The sequence below is a fragment of the Siphateles boraxobius genome, unplaced genomic scaffold (assembly GCF_051911475.1).
Source record: "Siphateles boraxobius isolate OS27281-9 unplaced genomic scaffold, OSU_SipBor_1 77, whole genome shotgun sequence".
Classification (NCBI taxonomy): Eukaryota; Metazoa; Chordata; class Actinopteri; order Cypriniformes; family Leuciscidae; genus Siphateles; species Siphateles boraxobius.
The window spans coordinates 4,483,074-4,505,831 of NW_027509205.1; the positions used below are offsets into that span (position 1 = coordinate 4,483,074).

Sequence of the window (22,758 nt, forward strand, 5' to 3'; positions counted from 1 at the left end):
GGAAAAATTTCACTCTTCCACGTAACAAATTGCCTTAAGGCAAATAACAACACCCAGCGCACCGCAAACCAAAGCATAGTTCAGTCACTCATCAAATCAAACATGAGGTTTGGCCCAGAAAGATTGTCCCGAGGTTTCGAGTCAGCGTAGCTCCAGAAACTTTCCAGGAAATATCAGGAACTATTCGGAAATATCCGACAATAGTTCTTTTGTAGATCCTCTCACAGCAGACACAGCAGTAGAAGTTTCAAAAAATGCAAAAAGATATTTTTGTGTGAAGTGAACAAATCCCTCACACTCAATTTTTCATAACTCGCCAATAAAAACATTTGGCGCGAGGTCACAGCGTTTGGGTTCGCGCGCTCACAAGGTTTGCGAAAAGTAAAGGCTACAGGCTAAAACACTGGAGGTTAGAGCCAGGGCAGACGACAGGATGAAGCGTACAAAGAAAAGTAGTGTGTGGGACCATTTCACCAAAAAGAATGACACAGATGTAACACTTGTCTTTTTGAAAAATAAAAATATAATATTAATTATACAAAAGAGTTGTTCTGTCTGTTATTAGAAGGCACACAGTGAGTTAGACCTGCCTTGGCCGGTGCGTCTTTTACGCATTCTGAAGGTGCCTGTTTTATCTATTGGTTTTATCGTGTTGCAGTCTATTAGGCAACATTCCGCATAAGATGGGCTTAGATTTGGAAATACATTACATCTACATTTCAGTGGTAACAGATGAGGTGATGATGATGATCATCTTTCTTTATTATTGCACTAACGTTACCTCAAACTAAAGCGGCGTCTCTTCGGAGCTGTCATTTTCTTAAATGAGCCATGTTTCAAATGAGCTTCTAACGCTAGACTAACGCTTTTATTTTCAACGCGATCGCCTTGTACCCAAACCATTTAGAAACTAAGAAGCCATTTGTCCTCAGATTACTTAAAAGCTCCTCGGCGCCGCGTTTGCGGGACTTATGTTTCGCGCTGTAGGGGATTTAAAAAAAAGTGACGTGAGTGGAAGGGCGGCGCCGGGGCAGTGTGTGTGTGAGCGGGAGGAAGTGTGTGTGTGAGCGGGAGGCAGTGTGTGTGTGAGCGAGCGGGAGGCAGTGTGTGTGTGAGCGGGAGGCAGTGCGGCAGAGAGATGCGACAGAGGCTGCGTTTACACTTGGCATTAACATGCGACCTGTATCCGGATGTTGTCCACATACACATTGAAAAGACAAGTGAAAACGCACATCTGATCGGAATGTTATCCGATCAGCATGTCCAGGTTCGGAGGTAGTCGAGGACGCATTGTGATCGGATCTCAGTGAAATGTAAACGCAATCCAGCCATCGTGTCTGCATTCACAGGTGGACGTAATTTAAATCCCCAGTCTCCCCGCGTGACTGTCAGAAAATAATGGCCAGACGCAGTTTAGACAAGAAATGAAACTAATTTGAACCTTACAATAAACGTCAATCTTTAAAACAGTTTATTTAGACTTACATGATACTATGTGTGTCATTTTTAATTTTAAGTTTGCAACATTATCTGAACGAGGCGATGGCCTGTACAATCACAGTCAGTCATGAAGAGCTGCACTCTGCTTTGCCAGAGGAATAATCGGAATCAGATTTTTTAAAATGTTTTAAATGTTGAATGTTTTTATTGTTTCAGCATGTTTACCAATCTCCCATTTCTGTCAATATAGTCATTGCACGCTATAAGCTTAAACCCAGATGATCGATGTGACTTTAACATGATCAACCCAGTTATTTTTGTAAGGCTGCGTTTACACTTGGCATTAACATGCAACCTGTATCCAGATGTTGTCCACTTGCGAAATTGCAGGCGGCTCAAAATGGCTGTTATTTCAAATAGCGTAGCATATTTTAAACTAATCGGTTAACCGGTTTCAACCGGCTAATGAGGCTCGGTGGTCGGTCAAGAATTTTTTTATTTTTCGCCATCCTAATTTATATTCATCTACTGTCTCAACATTCATGTTCTGAATAACAGTTTGTGAGACATTGTGCTGTAATCTACGAAAATCGATGATCATATCCTTTGTCTTGGAAACGTTAATAGACAGATAGAAGTTTTCACACCACGCAATGAAATCAGCAACTACAGGGCCATGCCCATCCTCATCATTATTTAAAAGGCCCACTATAACAGTATCATCTGCAAATTTCACACAGTGCCTATTCTCATACTTACTCCTACAGTCATTTGTATATAGAATAAAAAGCAAAGGTGAAAGAACACAGCCCTGAGGAGAGCCTGTGGAGGTAAGGGCTTTTGAGGATAAGACACCATTTACCCTAACACACTGTGACCTGTTTGACAGAAAATCCAGTATCCAGCCAATTAAATTAGAGTTCAAGTTAAAAAGAGACTGAAGTTTCTCAGCCAACAAGAAGGGCTGAATGGTATTAAATGCTGAGGAAAAGTCAATAAAAAGGAGCCTCGCATGAGTTTTTGAGGATCCAGATGTTGATAAAGGGAATTTAACAATGTAAGTATTGCATCCTCAACACCTCTGCTAGCCCTGTAAGCAAACTGGAGAGGGTCTAACTGTTCCTCTGCTTCAGTAGCTCCTGCTTAATCAACTTCTCAAAAGTCTTCATCACTAATGAGGTGAGAGCTACAGGTCGAAAGTCATTTAAGACCTTGGGGTTCTTACACTTAGCTACAGGAATAATTGTAGCATGTTTCCAAATTTTAGGCACTGTTTGCGTCTAAAGTGATAGAGTGAAAATCACTTTACAAGACTTAAGGACTCGACCACTGATGTTGTCCGGGCCAGGACTTTTCCTAACATTAGTTTGTTTAAATAATGATTTGACCTCAGACACATCAATATCAAAATCAAGAATACAATCACTGACCAAATTATCACCCATGTGACTGATTTTTTCACTAAAATTACTGTTGGAAAATCTCATAAATACTATTTAAAGGTGCTCTAAGCGATGTCACTCGTTTTTTAGGCCAAAACATTTTTTGCCACATACAGCAAACATCTCCTCACTATCCACTAGCTGCCTGTCCCCTGAACACACTGTAAAAAAGCGCGGTCTCTGCAGACACCCCAGGCTCCACAAACAGCAACAAAAACAAACTGGGCTTACCCGCACCTCGAAACATAACATAACTGTTCCAGCCAATAACCGACAAGAAGGATTTGGGGGGTTAGTGCGCGGATGAGGAGGAGGGAGGGTCTAGCTAGCCTCCGTTTTGTTTGACAATAGTTCGAACGTCAACAAGAAGTGACATCACCCAGGATCGCTTAGAGAACCTTTAATTCATTTGCTAGCTGCTCATTAGAATCAAAACCGTTTAATGACACAGTGCTAGTGCCTTTGTGTAGACCTGTCATTAATTTAATTCCATTCCACACGGATCTGAGATCAGATTCACTGAATTTAGACTCAATTTTCCTTTTATACTGAAGTCTAGCCTTTACTATTTCAGCTCGCACAACCTTCCTAATTTCAGCATATCCACTTTTGTCACCACTATTAAAACAGTCCTTTTTTTCCCTTAATAGATGTTTCAGTTCTTTAGATATCCAGGGCTTATTATTAGGATAGGAAAACAACTGTCTTAGTTGGGATCACACTGTCCAGACAGAAAGAGATGTAACTGCATACTGCATCAGTCAGTTCATCAATGTTGTTGGATGAGTCTTGAAAAACAGACCAGTCGGTACAGTCAAAACAGCCCTGTAGGGCCATAGTGCTCTCCTCGTTCCACACCTGTACCACACGTGCCTGCACTTTGTCTCTATGTAGCACAGGTCTGTATGTGGGTAAAAGATGCACCACATTATGGTCAGAAAATCCTAAAGGAGGACCAGCAACAGACTTATAGGCTCCCTTGATAGAGCCATTGCAGAGAAAAAATTGCATTTTTTATTTTAAACTTAACCTTCCTCTGATTATAATATATTAGCAGAAATGTCAACACAACCATGGAAAACATCAAATAATTAAAATGTAAACATAAGTCTAAAATCACAATGAACACTTAATTATCTCTTAAAATAAAGAGAAATAAAATAGAGCAAAGTGTTAAATAAACATAGAGAAACCGACGACGGTCTTGCATTATTTGCAGACGACATTGGTCTGACTACAGTCAGACTTATAAAATCCAAAAAACTGCCATACTGGCGAGCTGACTTCCTGTTTTATCAACAATCGCTGCCGCACTCATTTTCTACTTATCACTCCACGCCGGCTCTGTTACTGAAGAATCCAACACGAGACAACGATATGGCGCAACCATACTGTTAAGGGGGTCGCACACCGGACGAGAAGCGTCGCGTCAAGAACAACTAGAGGTATCGCACACCGGACGCGCACTTTCTCAGTTTATGGCCAGCAATATTGTTAGGCTATGTTTAAGGACATTATGAAATTAAGATAAGGTCTGTACTATGTTATGATTGTACTGTACAATCAGTGTTGGGGAGTAGTTAACTACAAGTAGCGACGCTAGTAACTTAACTACATTTTTCAGTAGCTTGGCAGTAGCTCAGTTGCTTTTTAAACAGTGTAGCTTTTCCAGTAGCTAACTACTTTTTGCAGCAAGTAGCGGTGTAGCGCAGGCAAAAGCTACATTGCGTTTTGTCGAGCCTGCGCGAATCAGCGCGATGCAAGGATATTCTTCTGGTTAGATTACAAACAAATTTTTTGCCATTACCGCCAATTGTTGTTTAATCACGCATCTTGCGGCTAACGGTTCACTGACGTACAGAAGTGGGTTCACACACCCCATGATGGAGCAAGACGTGGCGGCAGATTTGGAGGAAATGTTCTACATGCAATTTACATTGGATGTATATTGGATGTATATAAATGTTGTATTTGTTGCAATTTTGCACTTTTGACAAACAGTCTGAGATATTTGAGTGTTGTGTGTAATAAAACAATCCTCTTTAAAATCATAATTGTATTGCATTGTTTTAAACACTAAATATTTTATTTAAAATATTCCTCAGACCCTTATTCAGTTATTTATAATATACGTTGTTCAAAAAAAGCAAAAGTAGTTTCAATGTAGCTAGCTACTTTTTGATAGTAACTTGTAGTGTAGCTAACTACTTTTCCAAAAGGGTAGCTTGACTGTAGTTTAACTACTTTATCTTACGAGTAGCTTGTAGCTTGTCAAACTACAGTTTCAGAGTAGCTTCCCCAACACTGTGTACAATTAAATACAATCGTTGCTACACTTTACCTCAGTGCGTCCGTTAACTGCATGAATTGAGAATCTCACCTATCGCGATACATATCGTTATCGTTTTATCGCCCAGCCCTAGACTGGACATTAGCCAGCAGTATCGTTGGTAGGGGAAGGCGTTTCTTTTTCATTAGTTTTCGATGCCGCACTCCGCCCCGTTTCCCTCTCTTCCTGATTTGTTTACCAGGTGTAGCCGGACGGCCAACAGTCAAACTCCCCATGACTTAATAGCCGAGTTGCATCTAGGTCCACCACATAATTACTTGATTTAAATCCCAGGAGAAAGTCTCTTGTGTATTGGATCCTGTCGGGCTTCACAAACAAGCCCCGAGCGATGTTCAACACGATTGTCAAAAGTAGAAAAAAAATATCTCCATTGTTGGGCCCGATAAGCACTGCAAAAACACCCATACACAAACTAAAGTAATAATAAATAAATAAAACGTTGTAGTTTAAACATATCATATTGAAATAAATGTTCTGATTCTAAAATCTAATATTAAACTGCAGTGAATTAAAAACTGTAGATAGTGTCATTCTTGTTTTGTAAAAGCAATTTGCAAAAGAAAATATTGTGTAATGCTCCTGTTGTTTGTGTTTTTTGTTTTATGAGTGACAAAGTGTGTTTGTTGGGTGAAACCTTTACTAGTGTTCTGGAAGACTGAGTTGATTTGAGACATGAAGGAAGTGTCAGTGCATTTTGAATGTGAAATGAAGAACCGGGTGAAGAGTTTTGAAAATGTACCTAAATATTGAGAAGTGTGTCCTAGCGACTGTAAAAACCTGTAATTTAATTTCAATTCAATTCAATTCAAATTTATTTGTATAGCGCTTTTCACAATACATATTGTTTCAAAGCAGCTTTACAGAAAGTGCATTTCAGAAATGTACATAGAAAAATACAGTTAGTTAATCATGTAGTAATTTAGGGCATAACATATCGCCGGCGTTGAGTCGTCTCTTCACAGGCGTCGAGTCGTCTCTTCACAGGCGTTTAGTCATCTTATCGCAGGTGTTGGGGACTCTGAAGTCTCCGTGAGAGGCTGGATACAAACTGGAGCTTACGAACGCTATTTACCTCGGGACTAGCGTCCCGAGATAACAGGAGAAAAGCAGATGGGAGATAATTAGCATAGCTGCTGTTCATAATATTAATGCATTCGAACTGATTCAGCAGTAGTATTAAAGGTTAAGCATTAAGTGAATGCTTGGCTAAAGAGATGAGTCTTTAATCTAGTTTTAAACTGGGACAGCGAGTCTGAGTCTCGAACAATATCAGGAAGGCTATTCCAGAGTTTTGGAGCTAAATGTGAGAACGCCCTCCCTCCTTTAGTGGACTTAGATATCCTAGGAATGACCAGAAGCCTCGAATTTAGTGATCTTAAAGAACGCGATGGATTGTAGGGCGATAGAAGGTCTGTTAAATACACCGGAGCTAAACCATTTAGGGCTTTATAGGTCAGTAATAGTACTTTGTAATTGATACGTAACTTGTAGAGATGATAAAATAGGTGTTATATGATCATATTTTCTTGATCTAGTAAGAACTCTAGCAGCTGCATTTTGCTCTAACTGTAGCTTGTTTATTGAGGATGCAGGACAGCCAGCTAATAAAGCATTACAGTAATCTAGTCTCGAGGTCATGAATGCATGAACTAACTTTTCTGCATCAGAAACAGATAGCATGTTACATAGCTTAGCAATGTTTCTAAGGTGGAAAAAGGATGTTCTTGTAGTATATGAAATATGATTTTCGAAAGACAAGTTGCGGTCTAGTATAACACCCAGGTCTTTTACTGTAGCGGATAAAGTAACAGGACATCCTTCTAAATTAAAGTTGTATTGTACAAGGTTTTGTGGGTAGTTTTTTGGACCAATAAGTAATACCTCCGTTTTATCTGAATTTAATAGCAGGAAATTACACGTCATCCAGCATTTTATATCTTTAAGACACTCTGTCAATTTAGATGAGTTAGTGTTTTCATCTGGTCGTGATGAAATATATAATTGAGTGTCATCAGCATAACAGTGGAAATTAATTCCATGTTTTCTTATAATATTACCAAGTGGCAGCATATATATTGAGAATAGCAGAGGGCCTAACACCGATCCTTGCGGCACTCCATAGTCTACTGACGTTATCTTTGATTTTTCCCCATTTAAACAGAAAAAATGATAGCGGTCTGATAAGTACGATCTAAACCAGCTTAATGCCTGTCCCTGAACACCAGTGTAGTTTTGTAGTCGATCCAAGAGTATTTTATGATCTATAGTGTCGAACGCAGCGCTAAGATCGAGTAGAACTAGTATTGAGATACAGCCTTGGTCAGAAGCTAAAAGTAAATCATTTGTAATTTTAACTAGCGCAGTTTCTGTGCTATGATGCGGTCTGAATCCTGACTGGAATTTTTCATAGATATCATTTTCTTGCAAGAAAGAGCTCAATTGAGCGGACACAACTTTCTCTAGTATTTTAGACATAAATGGAACATTTGAAATGGGTCTGTAATTTGCTAGGTTATTTGGATCTAATTGTGGTTTCTTAATGAGAGGTTTTATTACTGCCAGCTTGAATATTTTTGGAACATGACCTAAAGATAAAGACGAGTTAATAATATTGAGAAGAGGCTCTTCCACTACAGGTAACACTTCTTTCAGTAGTTTAGTGGGTATTGGATCTAATAAACATGTTGTTGGTTTAGATGCAATGATAAGTTTATTTAACTCTTCCTGTCCTATAGTTGTAAAGCGGTGTAGTTGTTCTTGAGGGGCCATAATTGAGGCTGAATCATAAGACATCATAGAGGATTGTACATTTACAATTGTATTTCTGATGCTTTCTATTTTCTCATTGAAGAAATTCATAAAATCATTACTACTATACTGTAACGGAATATTTGTCAGAGTAAATCCCAGCATTTTCTCTAGTTTATTCTAGTTTATTTGAGAAGTTCCACAGATTCTTGGACATTGGTAACTGTATTGTTAGAGTTGTAAGATCTGTAGGCCGGTTTGTCCCGACACACAAACACACCTTCAAGCTTTTCTGTATTGAGATGTAAATTGCGTGTGGGGGGATGTGCAGCAACTCAATCCACACACAAGAGTCTACATACACATGAAACTACCTATGTTAGAATATCCATTTACAGCTGCAATAACAGTTTTGTTTATTTGGGTTTTTTATTTCTTTTTACAGTCGCTAGGACACATTTCTCAATACTTTGGTAATTTCTTCAAAACTCTTCACTCAGTACTCATAACCAGCCTTAAGCTTCACTGCAGTTAATTTCACATTCAAAATGCAATAAAACGCTCAAAACACTTCATTCATGTCTAAAATCAACTCATTCTTCCAGAACACTAGTAAAGGTTTCACCCAACACACACTTTGTCACTCATAAAATACAAAAAACACAAATAACGGGAGCATTATAAAATATTTCTGCTGTTTTCTGTTGTTCCGAATTCACAGCATTTTATGTTACATGGTCAATGTTTACATTACAGTACACATTTTTGTTTAAACTGAAAGACTAATACCTTCTCAAGATTAATTAATACCTTCTCAAAACTCTTCACACAGTGATCACAAGATCAGTCTCCGGCTAAACTGAGATCTTTCAATGAATTACATGAATTAATTTCTCACTTAAACACAAAGACCAACAGAACTTGATTTACTGTACAGGCCAATTTGCACATGCTTACATATTATTTCCAAGACTGTTATATTTAAGTTAAAAACATATCAACACTAACAAAAATGAATAAGACTGAAATTTGCAATATTTTTATACCGTATACCAGATTGAAATATATTCTGAATTAAAAAAAAACCTATCAGAACAATTAAGATGTAACCAAACACCTACACAAGTCTTAGTCTTTCATTTTTATCACCATCTATACAAAAGGACATTATTTTGTACATTAATGTAAACATAAACCATATAAGATAAACTGCCTTGAATTCTGAACAGCAGAAAATAGTGCATATTTGTATTTGTTGGGTGAAATCTTTACTAGTGTTCTGAAAGAATGACTTAATTTCAGACATGAATGATGTGTTTTGGTAGTTTTAATGTGTTTTGAATATGAAATTTACTGCAGTGAAGCTGAAAGTTGGTTAAGACAACGGAGTGAAGAGCTTTGAAAAAAGTGATAAGTATTGAGAAATACATACATTCTAATATAATTTAATTAGAATATAACATTCTAATCTTGTCGGCTAATGGATTATGATCGTGTTGCAAGCATCACCTGTCTAAAAGTGTAATGATGTAAAAAAAAATATATTTTTTACTGACATTGGCCAATGTCTGAGAGACCACAACCCTTAAGATTAGTCTTTCATTACAGAAAAGAGGATCTCCACTTTGTTGCTGAAGTGAAAAATGTGTAATTTCTGCTAATATACTGTATCAAATCATGTTATATCATTTTATAATTGTATTAAAATGTATACCTTTTTAAAAATAACTGCAACATGTTCAAAATTGAAACCAAAGAAATAAAAATAAGCATTCCCCTGACTTACTGCATGTATGGTTCCCTCGGTCCAGGGAAAAGGTCCTGTGCCAGACTTGGAGGAAACGCATTTACCAGCAGCAGAACATGACCAGGGAGCACATCAGAGTCCACTGCTGTGTCAATGCAGCCGGGGACAGCATTTTACCCTTCATAATTTATTTGGCTTCCGAGTAACGCATATAGGCTGGATGGGCCCCCCAACGCCCTCTATGGCATCCAGGATAAGGGATACATGGATTCGGAGCAATTCCTGAAATGGCTAAGCCATTTTATCCAGTATGCACCTAAGGAGAGACTACTAGTATTAATCATGGACCAACACGAGACACATGTTTAAAAAAATGTCATTATGTACTGTAGGGAAAATAAGGTTGATATTCTCTGCCTACCTGCCCACACCACACACCTCCTTCAGCCCCTGGATATTGCGGTTTTCAACCCACTGAAGACTGCATTCTCCACCATGGCTTCAAGGCTGGGTCTGGTACGACAGGGATCTTGTGGTAGGGAAGAACAGTTCTCTTCTCTCCTCAAAAGTGTTTACCCCACTGCTGTGACAGCCCAAACCATCAAGGCTGGGTTCCGCAAGGCTGGAATCTTTCCTTTGTCCAGGGGTGCTGTGGACACAACCCAGGTAATTTTACCATTAATACAATGATAATTCATCATCTAAGCTACATGCTTTTCTTTTTAAGTTTGCTAATGAGTCTTACAAATGTTTTACTTTCTTAGGTGGTGAGACTGCTCCCATCTACAGATCCATCCAGCACTCATGCTACTCCTACAGCCACACCATCAAGCACTCACGCTACTCCTACAGCCACACCATCCAGCACTCACGCTACTCCAACAGCCACACCATCCAGCACTCACGCTACTCCTACAGCCACACCATCAAGCACTCACGCTACTCCTACACCCACACCATCCAGCACTCACGCTACTCCAACAGCCACACCATCCAGCACTCACGCTACTCCTACAGCCACATCATCCAGCACTCACGCTACTCCTACAGCCACACCATCACACCATCAAGCACTCACGCTACTCCTACAGCCACACCATCAAGCACTCACGCTACTCCTACAGCCACACCATCCAGCACCCACGACACACCATCCAGCACTCACGACACACCATCCAGCACTCACGCTACTCCTACAGCCACACCATCCAGCCCTCACGCTACTCCTACAGCCACACCATCAAGCACTCACGCTACTCCTACAGCCACACCATCCAGCCCTCACGCTACCCCTACAGCCACACCATCAAGCACTCACGCTACTCCTACAGCCACACCATCAAGCACTCACGCTACTCCTACAGCCACACCATCCAGCACCCACGACACACCATCCAGCACCCACGACACACCATCCAGCACTCACGACACACCATCCAGCACTCACGGTACTCCTACAGCCACACCATCCAGCCCTCACGCTACTCCTACAGCCACACCATCAAGCACTCACGCTACCCCTACAGCCACACCATCAAGCACTCACGCTACTCCTACAGCCACACCATCCAGCCCTCACACTACTCCTACAGCCACACCTTCAAGCACTCACGCTACCCCTACAGCCACACCATCAAGCACTCACGCTACTCCTACAGCCACACCATCCAGCACTCACGACACACCATCAAGCACTCACGCTACTCCTTCAGCTACACCATCCAGCACTCACGACACACTTCCAGGACTCACGATACACCATCAAGCACTCACGCTACTCCTACAGCCACACCATCCAGCACTCACGCTACTCCTACAGCCACACCATCCAGCACTCACGCTACTCCAACAGCCACACCATCCCAAGCACACATCCAAGCACAAGCACTCACAAGATGTGTAGCTTTTTTCTTTCTTCCGCCAGTGAGATAGCAGTTAAACTACTATCCTGTCAGTGAGAGACTGTGTGCATGTTCGTTAGCTTTGTTTATAATAAAGCTGTGGTCAGAGTCGGTCTTGCAATTTTTTTGTATAGGCCTATTTAACCCTTACTTAATAAAATTTCTTAAGAGTTGCACGTCTTGCAACAATGTGTAATGGTTTATGTGTTTATTGTATGGGTTGCATCACTTCATGGTAATAGCTAACAGAAAAGGCAGTAGCAATAATAAATATAGGATATCTGATATCCGAAAAAAAGTCCCCATAGGCCTACCTAGTGCCCACCCATTGAAAATAAATGCCCCCCTGCTGAGCGCGGTCTGAAGCCGGCTCTGCTCCTACAGCCACTCCCTCCATCACTCAAACACCTTGCCCCACCTGCAAAAGAGTGACTCCCAAACATTGCCTGGTGTCAGCAGGTGTAATCCCCGAGAGTCTGGCTAACGTCTTCGTGAGCCCCGCCCTGGAGAGGAAGGAGAAAGTGAGGCGACGCTTCCGCTGCCAGCTCGTGTCATCACCAGCGACCAGTATTTCGACCTGCTGGTAGAAAAATAAGCTGAGGAGAAAGAAAAGGAAGAAAAGAAAACAGAAGGAAGAGATGGCAAGAAGGAGGAAAAAAGTTGAGCCCAGGAGGCCAAAAGGCTAAAAAAGCAAGCACCTCCTCAGACTGAAGAGGATGGAGAACACTTCGCTCTCTGCAAAAGAGTGGTCCCTCCTGGCTCAGGAGATGACAGCATCGATGAATGGGTCCAGTGTGATCTGTGCCATTTGTGGTTCCACTTGGATTGCGCAGGGGTGGAGGAAGTGCCAGACACTGACTGGCTTTGCCATAAATGTTGTCTGTCCACATAAAAACACACGTCATACACATACCCACACACACAATCTAAATAGTGCACACAGAAAAGGTTTAATGTCTAGTTTTGGTATTTTTTAATCAGGTTATTGTTAAATGTAAATAGTTCTAATGTTAAACACACACACAAGCACCCTGATCATTTATGTTCTTAAGTTAATCATAAACATTTTTTTAAATCAATGCAAACTGTTGTCCTCCTTTGTCTTCAGAAAGATGGTTATTCACTTAGGTTTCACGTGGCTCATGCTTAACTCACATGCCATAATTAATATCACGACACAATCATTCCTAACTTGCATGGTCCTCTAGCTTATTAAAGCAGAAATTAACTTCCATTTTAATCAAATAAAAAGGCACTCACCTTTCTTATTCATTTAAATTATGTTTTCTTGATCAGTTGATCAGTTAAATGTCCATTTTCGCGGTTGAAATCAAATGATGTGCTCTGTACGGAACACCATTATAAGCAGAAAAAAGAATAGAAAGAATAGATCCTCCAATGGGAATTTCCCCAGAGACACGCGCACGCGGTTTGTGTTTGAAGCTCTGTCGAATTGATTCATAATCCTTGATTTTCTTCTTTACACTCATTTATAAACAAAGCATTTCCTATTTTTACAGCATGTGAACATACTTCGATACTACATGTCTTTGATACTATTCCTTATAAAAAAAACAATCGGATTGCTTTGATATCACAACTTATATCCAACTTTCAGAATTTCCGCTATAAGCCTTAAGCCCGCTAGCATTGCACGCGTGGCCTCTCGCCTATCGATCGTCTTATTTACACCAGTTTCTCTGAAAGGATACGGGTTCTATCCAGGATTTCAGTCCTAAATTAGTACTGATATTGGTAGTATCACTACTAATTTACTGTTCATCTGTTATAATGGCGAATAAATCGGATGTGTGTCTAACGTTACCTCTGATTGCAGGTGAGGACACATTTTGAGCTGCATTCGGTATAGTTAGAGCTGGAGTCCGTGGAGAAGCAGATCCGTGTTCTGCTGGAGAAACAAGCCGAGCTGCGAGATCGGCGATCAGCGCTTGAAACATCACGCGCCGATGCTCACAAGTCAGTGGTTAGCTTTTTGACTCCGACCTCGTCTACTCCGTGTGTTTCTCTGCACAGGGTCCAAGCACCCAGGAAGCGATCATCCCTGGCTTCATTCACTCCGACACCGACACAACACCATGGACCCTGTATGATCCCACAGCGGAAGACACGAGCCAGCACCAGAGTAAGAACCTCTCTGCGCCTCCCGGTCTTCAAGATCTCCACCCGGAACCGCGTCCGTCATGTCCGCGCTACCTTAGGTAAAGGTAAGGTGCGCACTCACTGCTTTCCTGGTGCTCGTGTTCTAGATGTCGCAGCACAGGTTCCCGAGATCCTGAACGGTGACGAGCGCGTCAGAGCTGTTGTGTACAGTTCGCGAGTGAACGACATCAGGCTGCGGCATACGGAGGTTCTGAAGAAGGACTACAGGAGCCTGACCGAAACGGTACGCAACACATCACCTGAAGCAACGATCATCGTGTCTGGACCGCTTCCCATGTACCGACAAGGACAAGAAAGGTTCAGTAGATTATTTGCTCTAAATGAATGGTTAATGTCATGGTGTAATGAACAGAAACTGCTCTTTGTAAATAATTGGAATCTGTTCTGGGAGCGACCTAGGCTCTACCGTGCTGATGGCCTGCACCCCAGCAGAATCTGAGCGGCTATTCTGTCGGACAACATCTCCAAGACGTTACACACCATATGACTAGTAAGTCAAAGTCCAAATCACAGTCTTTGCTGTCTCAATTTAATTGACATCAGTAGTGTAGAACATTATATAGAAACTCTGTCTATTCCTCGTTTAAGGCGAGACACTACAGGTGAATAGGGTAATTTTTTTAACTATCAGATATTTCCATGAAACTTTGCCAGTTGATTACCTACATTAAGATTAGAAAAAAATGTATTACAAGTTTTCTCTAATTTAATGTTTAAATATGCAAATGAGGCATTGTCTAATTAAATATGCGCTATTTTGCATATATTTAAAAAAACGAAATCTGATTATTGGACAAAGCCAGGTTAAAAATTATTTTTTCATTGTGTTTACATATTAGATGGGGGAAAAGTTACAGAGGGATTTATGGATATATACTTTTGTTATCCTGTAAATCCGAATGCCAATAGCCTTAAAAAAATGATTTTTGCCATGTTTTTTGGAATAAAATGTTATATAAATCAGGCTAGGAATAATACATTTACAAATCCTTCTGTAAATGTCTTCATAATATAACTAGGTACAAGACTGGAAAGTTTGGTGTATATACAGTAGGTGCTACTGAACTGGAGATTTCGGACTTGGAGTATGAGAGAAAAGTCATTTTGAGAAAACGGGCTTTAAAGATTTAGCATCAGCCAATGAGATTGCGCATTTAGAGTAAAATCCCCCCTTTTACTTTCACGATTGGTTGCTGATAAAAAGGAAATGACCATATTTGGATCCGGCAGTATTGTTCAGAAGAGAGAGAGCTTTCTAACGGTGTGTGTGATGACAGGGTGCAGATCGCGATCACGGAGCAGAGGGATGATTTATAACGACAACTTTTGATGAATTTATGAGAAATCTGCAAACAGACAAAGTGTAGTAAAATAAAGACCTAAATGTGTATTTTGGACTTTTTTTCACCACAAGTCTGAAAGAAGACATGTTATTGAAGACAAATATCCCAAAATCTCAAAATTGACCAGTGAAAAAAAAACTGTGTTTTTGCCTGCCGTGTCTCGCCTTAATGAGGCCAAACAATAAATCTACTGTAGTAGCTAGGAAAAATCTAATTGTAATTAAACCAGAAAATCTCAATATCAGTGAACAAAAACAATTTCTAAAGCTAGGTCTTCTAAACATTAGATTGCTCACACCTAAGGCGGTTATTGTAAATGAAATGGTCACAGATAATAGTTTCAATGTACTTTGCCTTACTGAAACCTGGCTTAAACCAAATGATTATTTCGGTCTAAATGAGTCCACTCCACCAGGATACTGTTATAAGCATGAGCCCCGTCTGATCGGTCATGGCGGCGGTGTTGCAACACTCTATAGAGATATTCTAAATGTTACTCAGAAAACAGGTCAAAGGTTTAATTCCTTTGAAGTACTTGTGCTAAATTTTACGCTCTTAGATGTAAGAAAGAAATCCCTATTATCTCTAGCCTTGGCTACTGTATAGAGGGCCTCCAGGGCCCTATGCTAATTTCCTAAAAGAGTTTGCAGACTTTCTCTCAGATCTATTGATCAATGTCGATAAAGCAATAATTGTTGGAGATTTTAACATACACGTAGATAACACAAATGATGCGTTAGGGACTGCGTTTACAGATTTATTAAACTCCTTTGGGGTCAAGCAAAACGTCAGTGGTCCCAATCATCGTCTAAATCATACACTAGATTTAATTATATCATATGGAACCAATCCAACCGATATAGATATTGTACCGCAAAGTGATGATGTCACTGATCATTACATGGTATCTTGCGTAATACGTACTGCTGAAATTTGTCCTGTTGCGGCACGTTATCGACCAGGCAGAACAATCCTTCCAACCACTATAGATAGATTCTCAAATAGCTTACCTGATCTATCTCAGCTGCTCAGTGAACCCAAACAAACAGATGAACTAGAGGAAATAACTAGCAGTTTGAGCACCATTTTCTCTAGTACATTAGAAATTGTTGCACCAATTAGATTAAAAAAGGTTAGAGAGAAAACTAAGGCACCATGGTACAACAGTGCTAGGCATGTTATCAAGAGAGAAACTCGTAACTTAGAGCGTAAATGGAAACAAACTAATTTAGAGGTCTTTAGAATCGCGTGAAAAGACAGTATGTCACGTTATAAAAAGGCTCTAAAAGCAGCCAGGGCTGAGCATCTCCGCAAACTAATAGAAAATCACCAAAATAATCCAAGGTTTTTATTTAACACCGTGGCTAGACTAACAAATAAACAGACATCACTAGAGCAAAATATTCCGTTACAGTATAGTAGTAATGATTTTATGAATTTCTTCACTGAGAAAATAGAAAGCATCAGAAACACAATTGTAAATGTATAATCTTTTATGGTGTCTTATGATTCAGCCTCAATTATCGCCCCTCAAGAACAACTACACCTGTCACGGTAGACGTATTCTCTGGTTTTTTCTAGTCTTGTGTTTATGTTGTTGTATGAACGCACGTGTGTGAGAGGCGTGTATGTATGTCATTACCTGATCTGCTCCAGCTGTTCATCATTACTTCACCAGCTGCTAGCGATCTCATCGTCTATCGGGAGGCCATGTAACCGAAAGACGTGATCTACGTTCGTTACCTCTGTCTCCTTAGCTGAAGGTAATTTAAGTAAGGGAATGAAATGGGCTGCCTTCGAGAATCGGTCCACCACAGTCAAAACGACTGTGTTACCCTGGGAGGGTGAGAGGGCGGTAATAAAATCTAGGGCGATATGGGACCAAGGTCTCGAAGGCACCGGCAGCGGCTGAAGTAACCCGTCTGGAGGTCGATTGGAAGACTTACCAGTGGCACAAACTGAGCAAGCCAAAACAAAACTGTGAATGTCGCGAGCCATAAGTGGCCACCAGAATCGTTGCTTGACTAAGAACCTAGTGCGATTGACTCCTGGATTGCAAGCCACATTGGAACCGTGACCCCACGGGATGACGTCAGACCGTAATCCCTCCGGCACAAATAAACGATTCGGCGGGCACCCTGGCGGAGGCGTTACCCCTTCTAAGGCCTTCTTGACCTTCGATTCGGTCTCCCATGTGAGTGTGGAAACAAATATGGTTTCGGGTAAAATACACTCGGGAGTAGACGGGCGTTCGGAAAAATCAAATATGTAAGATAAGGAGTCAGGTTTGATGTTCTTGGAACCCGGATGGTAAGAGAGAGAAAAATCAAAACGACCGAAAAAAAGTGCCCACCGAGCCTGCCTGGAGTTCAATCTTTTAGCAGTTCTGATATATTCAAGGTTCTTGTGATCAGTCCAGACGATAAAAGGTACCCCCGACCCTTCTAACCAGTGGCGCCACTCCTCCAATGCTAACTTGACTGCCAACAACTCTCTGTTACCAATGTCGTAATTGCGTTCGGCTGGGGATAAACGGTGAGACAAAAACGCGCAAGGGTGCATCTTGTTGTCTACAGGAGAACGCTGAGACAACACTGCACCTACTCCCACCTCTGATCCGTCGACCTCCATCACGAACTGACGTGATGAATCAGGTGTGATGAGGATGGGGGCTGAAACGAGGCCTTAGCAGTGTCAGACCACCTGAACGTAGTTCTGGGGGAGGTCAAGGCAGTCAGAGGTGCGACTAGCTGGCTGAAGTTGCGAATGAAACGGCGGTAAAAATTGGCGAACCCCAGAAACCTCTGCAGGGCCTTGCGGGAATCTGGACTTGGCCAATCTACCACAGCCTTGATCTTCTCAGGGTCCATCCGCACTCCCTCAGACGACACGAAGTACCCTAGGAAAGGAGCAGACTGTGCATGAAAATCGCATTTCTCCGCCTTGACAAAAAGCCCATTCTCTAGCAACCTCTGAAGCACTCGTCGGACGTGTTGCACATGTTCCTGGAGAGAAGAAGAAAAAATCAATATGTCATCCAGGTAGACATATATGAATTGATCGATCATATCTCGCAACACGTCATTGACCAGTGCCTGGAAAACTGCTGGGGAGTTGGACAGCCCGAACGGCATGACCAAATATTCAAAGTGCCCCCTGAGGGTGTTAAAGGCAGTTTTCCACTCATCCCCCTCCCTAATGCGAACCAGATGATAAGCGTTACGCAAATCCAGTTTTGTGAAGATGGATGCCCCCTGCAACCTCTCGAAGGCTGAAGACATCAACGGCAAAGGATAAGTATTCTTTACCGTGATGTTATTCAACCTTCGGTAATCAATACAAGGTCGCAGTGAGCCGTCCTTCTTCCCCACAAAAAAGAACCCCGCCCCCGCTGGAGAAGAGGAAGGGCGAATGAACTTGGTTGCTAGAGAATCAGAAATATATTTCTCCATAGCCTCCCTCTCAGGAATCGAAAGTGAATACAACTTGCCCTTAGGTGGAGACTTACCTGGCAGTAAATCTATTGCACAGTCATAGGGAGGGAGAGAAGCAGCACAAGACTTACTGAACACCTCCTTCAGGTCCAGATACTCCGCGGGCACGTTAGACAAATCCCCTGCTCCCTCCAGAAACACAGAAACAGGTACAGACGAACAAGCAGACACGAGACAATACTTATTACACTCCTTGCTCCACTCCAGCACAGATCTATGAAGACAATCCACTCTGGGGTTGTGTTGGATGAGCCATGGGTGTCCAAGGACCACAGGTGCCAGGGGTGAGTCCAGAATATAAAACGAAATAGTTTCAGTGTGGTTGCCAGAGGTGATGAGGGTGATGTCTTCAGTGGATAAGGAAATGGTGGGGAGCTCTTGACCATTAAGTGCGTTAACTGCGATCTGGTGAGTGAGGGGTTTGAGGGGAATCTGAAATCTGTGTGCGAAATTATGGTCCATGAAATTACCTTCAGCCCCGGAATCCATAAGTGCTTGACAATCGTGCTGGTGGACTGACCATCTTAGTCTTACCGAGAGGAGGGTGGAGGTAGATGTAGTCGTTGATGAGGTCTTCCTGGCGGAGATTCCACCCTATAGTAGCCTTAAGTTTACTATCGGGCTTGACCTTTTACTGGGCAGTTGTATGCATAATGACCGGCTCCTCCACAATAAAGGCAAAGGCCCTGGGACCTCCGCCTCTCCCTCTCCTCTCGGGAAAGCCGAGCTCGACCCACCTGCATGGGTTCGTGATCGTAGACAGGGCTGACCACGTCCCTACCGCTAGATCGTGGACCGTCGACTACCCCGGGCATGCGGGTGGATGGAGCTCGACGCCCGATTCTGGATAACCGAGCGTCCACCCGCAGGGCTAAATCAATGAGTCCGTTAAGTGTGGTGGGAAGATCCAGGGCGTAGATCTCCTTCTGGACGTGGTCAGCCAACCCATGCAGGAACATGTCCCACTGCGCCTCCTCGTTCAATCCAATCACCGCCGCCAAAGTCCTGAATTCAATAGAAAAATCGGAAACTGACCTCTCCCCTTCGGCCAATGCTCTGGCTGCCTCTCTTCCAGAGACAGCCCGGTTGAATACCTGCTTCATTTCGGCGGCGAGTGTCTGGAACGAGGTACAACATGGGTTCTGGTTCTCCCACACAGCCGTTCCCCAAAGCGCCGCTCTCCCAGTCAACAAAGTCAATACAAAAGCCACCTTGGCCTGTTCATTGTTGAAATTACGCGGTTGCAGTGCAAAATGCATTGAACATCGGGTCAGAAACGCTCTACAATGAGATGGTTCACCTGCATATGCCTCTGGAATGGGTAGACGGGGCTCTGACTGGGAGGGGCTTCCAGGCGGTGCGGGAGCAACGGCTGGTGTGGGCGGCGCAGTGGGAGCTCGTAGGTGTTGGATCTGCTGGGTGAGCTCAGACACCTGCGTCACCAGGGCTTGTACTGCGCGACCCGTGTCGCCGATCTCTCTCTCCTGCAAGTCCATTCTTCGGATACTGTGATGGATAAACTCCTCTAGCGATGAGGCGTGTATGTATATCATTACCTGATCCGCTCCAACTGTTCATCATTACTTCCCCAGCTGCTAGCGATCCCACCACTCTATATATACTCACCGCTGTTCTATCATCCTTGTCAGATCGTTGTTTGATATCTCCTCGTTGGTCTTCAGGTTCCGTGTTTCTGCCTCTTGTTCCTGTTCCTCGTCGTCTTCATTGTGGATTTAGTTCGTCTCACCATCTTCACTTCACGTCTGCACTTCACCGGATCTGACCGTCGAAGTCCCTGCGTCACCCTTCATCATCTGGCTTGTACTGTTGCTATGGACTGCCCTAATAAATCATTGTTTACTCGCTTTTGCGAGTAAAGAGCTAAGGAAGAGCTAAATAAACTTATCATTGCATCTAAACCAACAACATGTTTATTAGATCCAATACCCACTAAACTACTGAAAGAAGTGTTACCTGTAGTGGAAGAGCCTCAATATTATTAACTCGTCTTTATTTTTAGGTCATGTTCCAAGAATATTCAAGCTGGCAGCATTAAAACCTCTCATTAAGAAACCACAATTAGATCCAAATAACCTAGCAAATTACAGACCCATTTCAAATGTTCCATTTATGTCTAAAATACTAGAGAAAGTTGTGTCCGCTCAATTGTGCTCTTTCTTGCAAGAAAATGATATCTATGAAAAATTTCAGTCAGGATTCAGACCGCATCATAGCACAGAAACTGCACTAGTTAAAATAACAAATGATTTTCTTCTAGCTTCTGACCAAGGCTGTATCTCAATACTAGTTCTACTCGATCTTAGCGCTGCGTTCGACACTATAGATCATAAAATACTCTTGGATCGACTACAAAACTACACTGGTGTTCAGGGACAGACATTAAGCTGGTTTAGATCGTACTTATCAGACCGTTACCATTTTGTCTGTTTAAATGGGGAAAAATAGAATTAGAAGATAACGTCAGTAGACTATGGAGTGCCGCAAGGATCGGTGTTAGGCCCTCTGCTATTCTCAATATATATGCTGCCACTTGGTAATATTATAAGAAAACATGGAATTAATTTCCACTGTTATGCTGATGACACTCAATTATATATCTCATCACGACCAGATGAAAACACTAACTCATCTAAATTGACAGAGTGTCTTAAAGATATAAAATGCTGGATAACGTGTAATTTCCTGCTATTAAATTCAGATAAAACGGAGGTATTACTTATTGGTCAAAAAAACTACCCACAAAACCTCGTACAATACAACTTTAATTAAGAAGGATGTCCTGTTACTTTATCCACTACAGTAAAAGACCTGGGTGTTATACTAGACCGCAACTTGTCTTTCGAAAATCATATTTCATATGTTACAAGAACAGCCTTTTTCCACCTTAGAAACATTGCTAAGCTACGTAACATGCTATCAGTCTCTGATGCAGAAAAGCTAGTTCATGCATTCATGACCTTGAGACTAGATTACTGTAATGCTTTTTTAGCTGGCTGTCCTGCATCCTCAATAAACAAGCTACAGTTAGAGCAAAATGCAGCTGCTAGAGTTCTTACTAGATCAAGAAAATATGATCATATAACACCTATTTTATCATCTCTACGCTGGTTACCTATTAAGTTCCGTATCAATTACAAAGTATTACTACTGACCTATAAAGCCCTAAATGGTTTAGCTCCTGTGTATTTAACAGACCTTCTATCGCCCTACAATCCATCGCGTTCTTTAAGATCACTAAAATCGAGGCTTCTGGTCATTCCTAGGATATCTAAGTCCACTAAAGGAGGGATGGCGTTCTCACATTTAGCTCCAAAACTCTGGAATAGCCTTCCTGATATTGTTCGAGGCTCAGACTCGCTGTCCCAGTTTAAAACTAGATTAAAGACGCATCTATTTAGCCAAGCATTCACATAATGCTTACCTTTTATACCACTGTTGAATCAGATCGAATGCATTAATATTATGAACAGCAGCTATGCTAATTATTTCCCATCTGCTCTTCTGCTGTTTATGCTGCTAATTATTTCCCATCTGCTCTTCTGCTGTTCTGCTGTTGATAAATGGCGTTCGTCAGCTCCAGTTTGTATCCAGCCTCTCACGGAGACTTCAGATCCCCCAACACCTGTGAAGAGACGACTCGACGCCTGTGAAGAGACGACTCAACGCCGGCGATATGTTATGCCCTAAATTAATACATGATTAACTAACTGTATTTTTCTATGTACATTTCTGAAATGCACTTTCTGTAAATCTGCTTTGAAACAATATGTATTGTGAAAAGCGCTATACAAATAAATTTGAATTGAATTGTATTGAATATAAGCCTGTACGGAACATCGTTAACCCTGATCATCTTCCGTACACAGGCAGAGGAGGTACTTTTCCTCACTTTTCTCAAAAATGATTGGTCCAAAAGACATCAATCAAAGTGTGGACCAATCAATGGGTATACCCCCAGAGAATGATCACACAAACATGCTAGTCTTGCTCTCAGCAACGGAGGAGTGTTTGCTGACGTGTGGCGAAAGGCGAAAAGTGTACGGAACATGGTTAGTCTACATTATAAAGGCACCGTTTTGTTACATTGCTAA

The 22,758-nt window shown here is 41.7% G+C and overlaps 2 long non-coding RNA genes across 3 annotated transcripts in view; both read left to right on the plus strand.

Annotated features, from left to right (window-relative positions):
• LOC143726135 (uncharacterized) overlaps positions 1-22,758 on the plus strand; it is a 390,493-nt gene that overhangs the window by 299,285 nt on the left and 68,450 nt on the right. The gene's annotated exons all lie outside the window — the stretch shown is intronic.
• On the plus strand, positions 14,135-22,463 carry LOC143726136 (uncharacterized). Its single transcript, XR_013198396.1, has 2 exons — positions 14,135-14,299; positions 22,242-22,463. It is a non-coding gene; the product is annotated as an uncharacterized LOC143726136 (long non-coding RNA).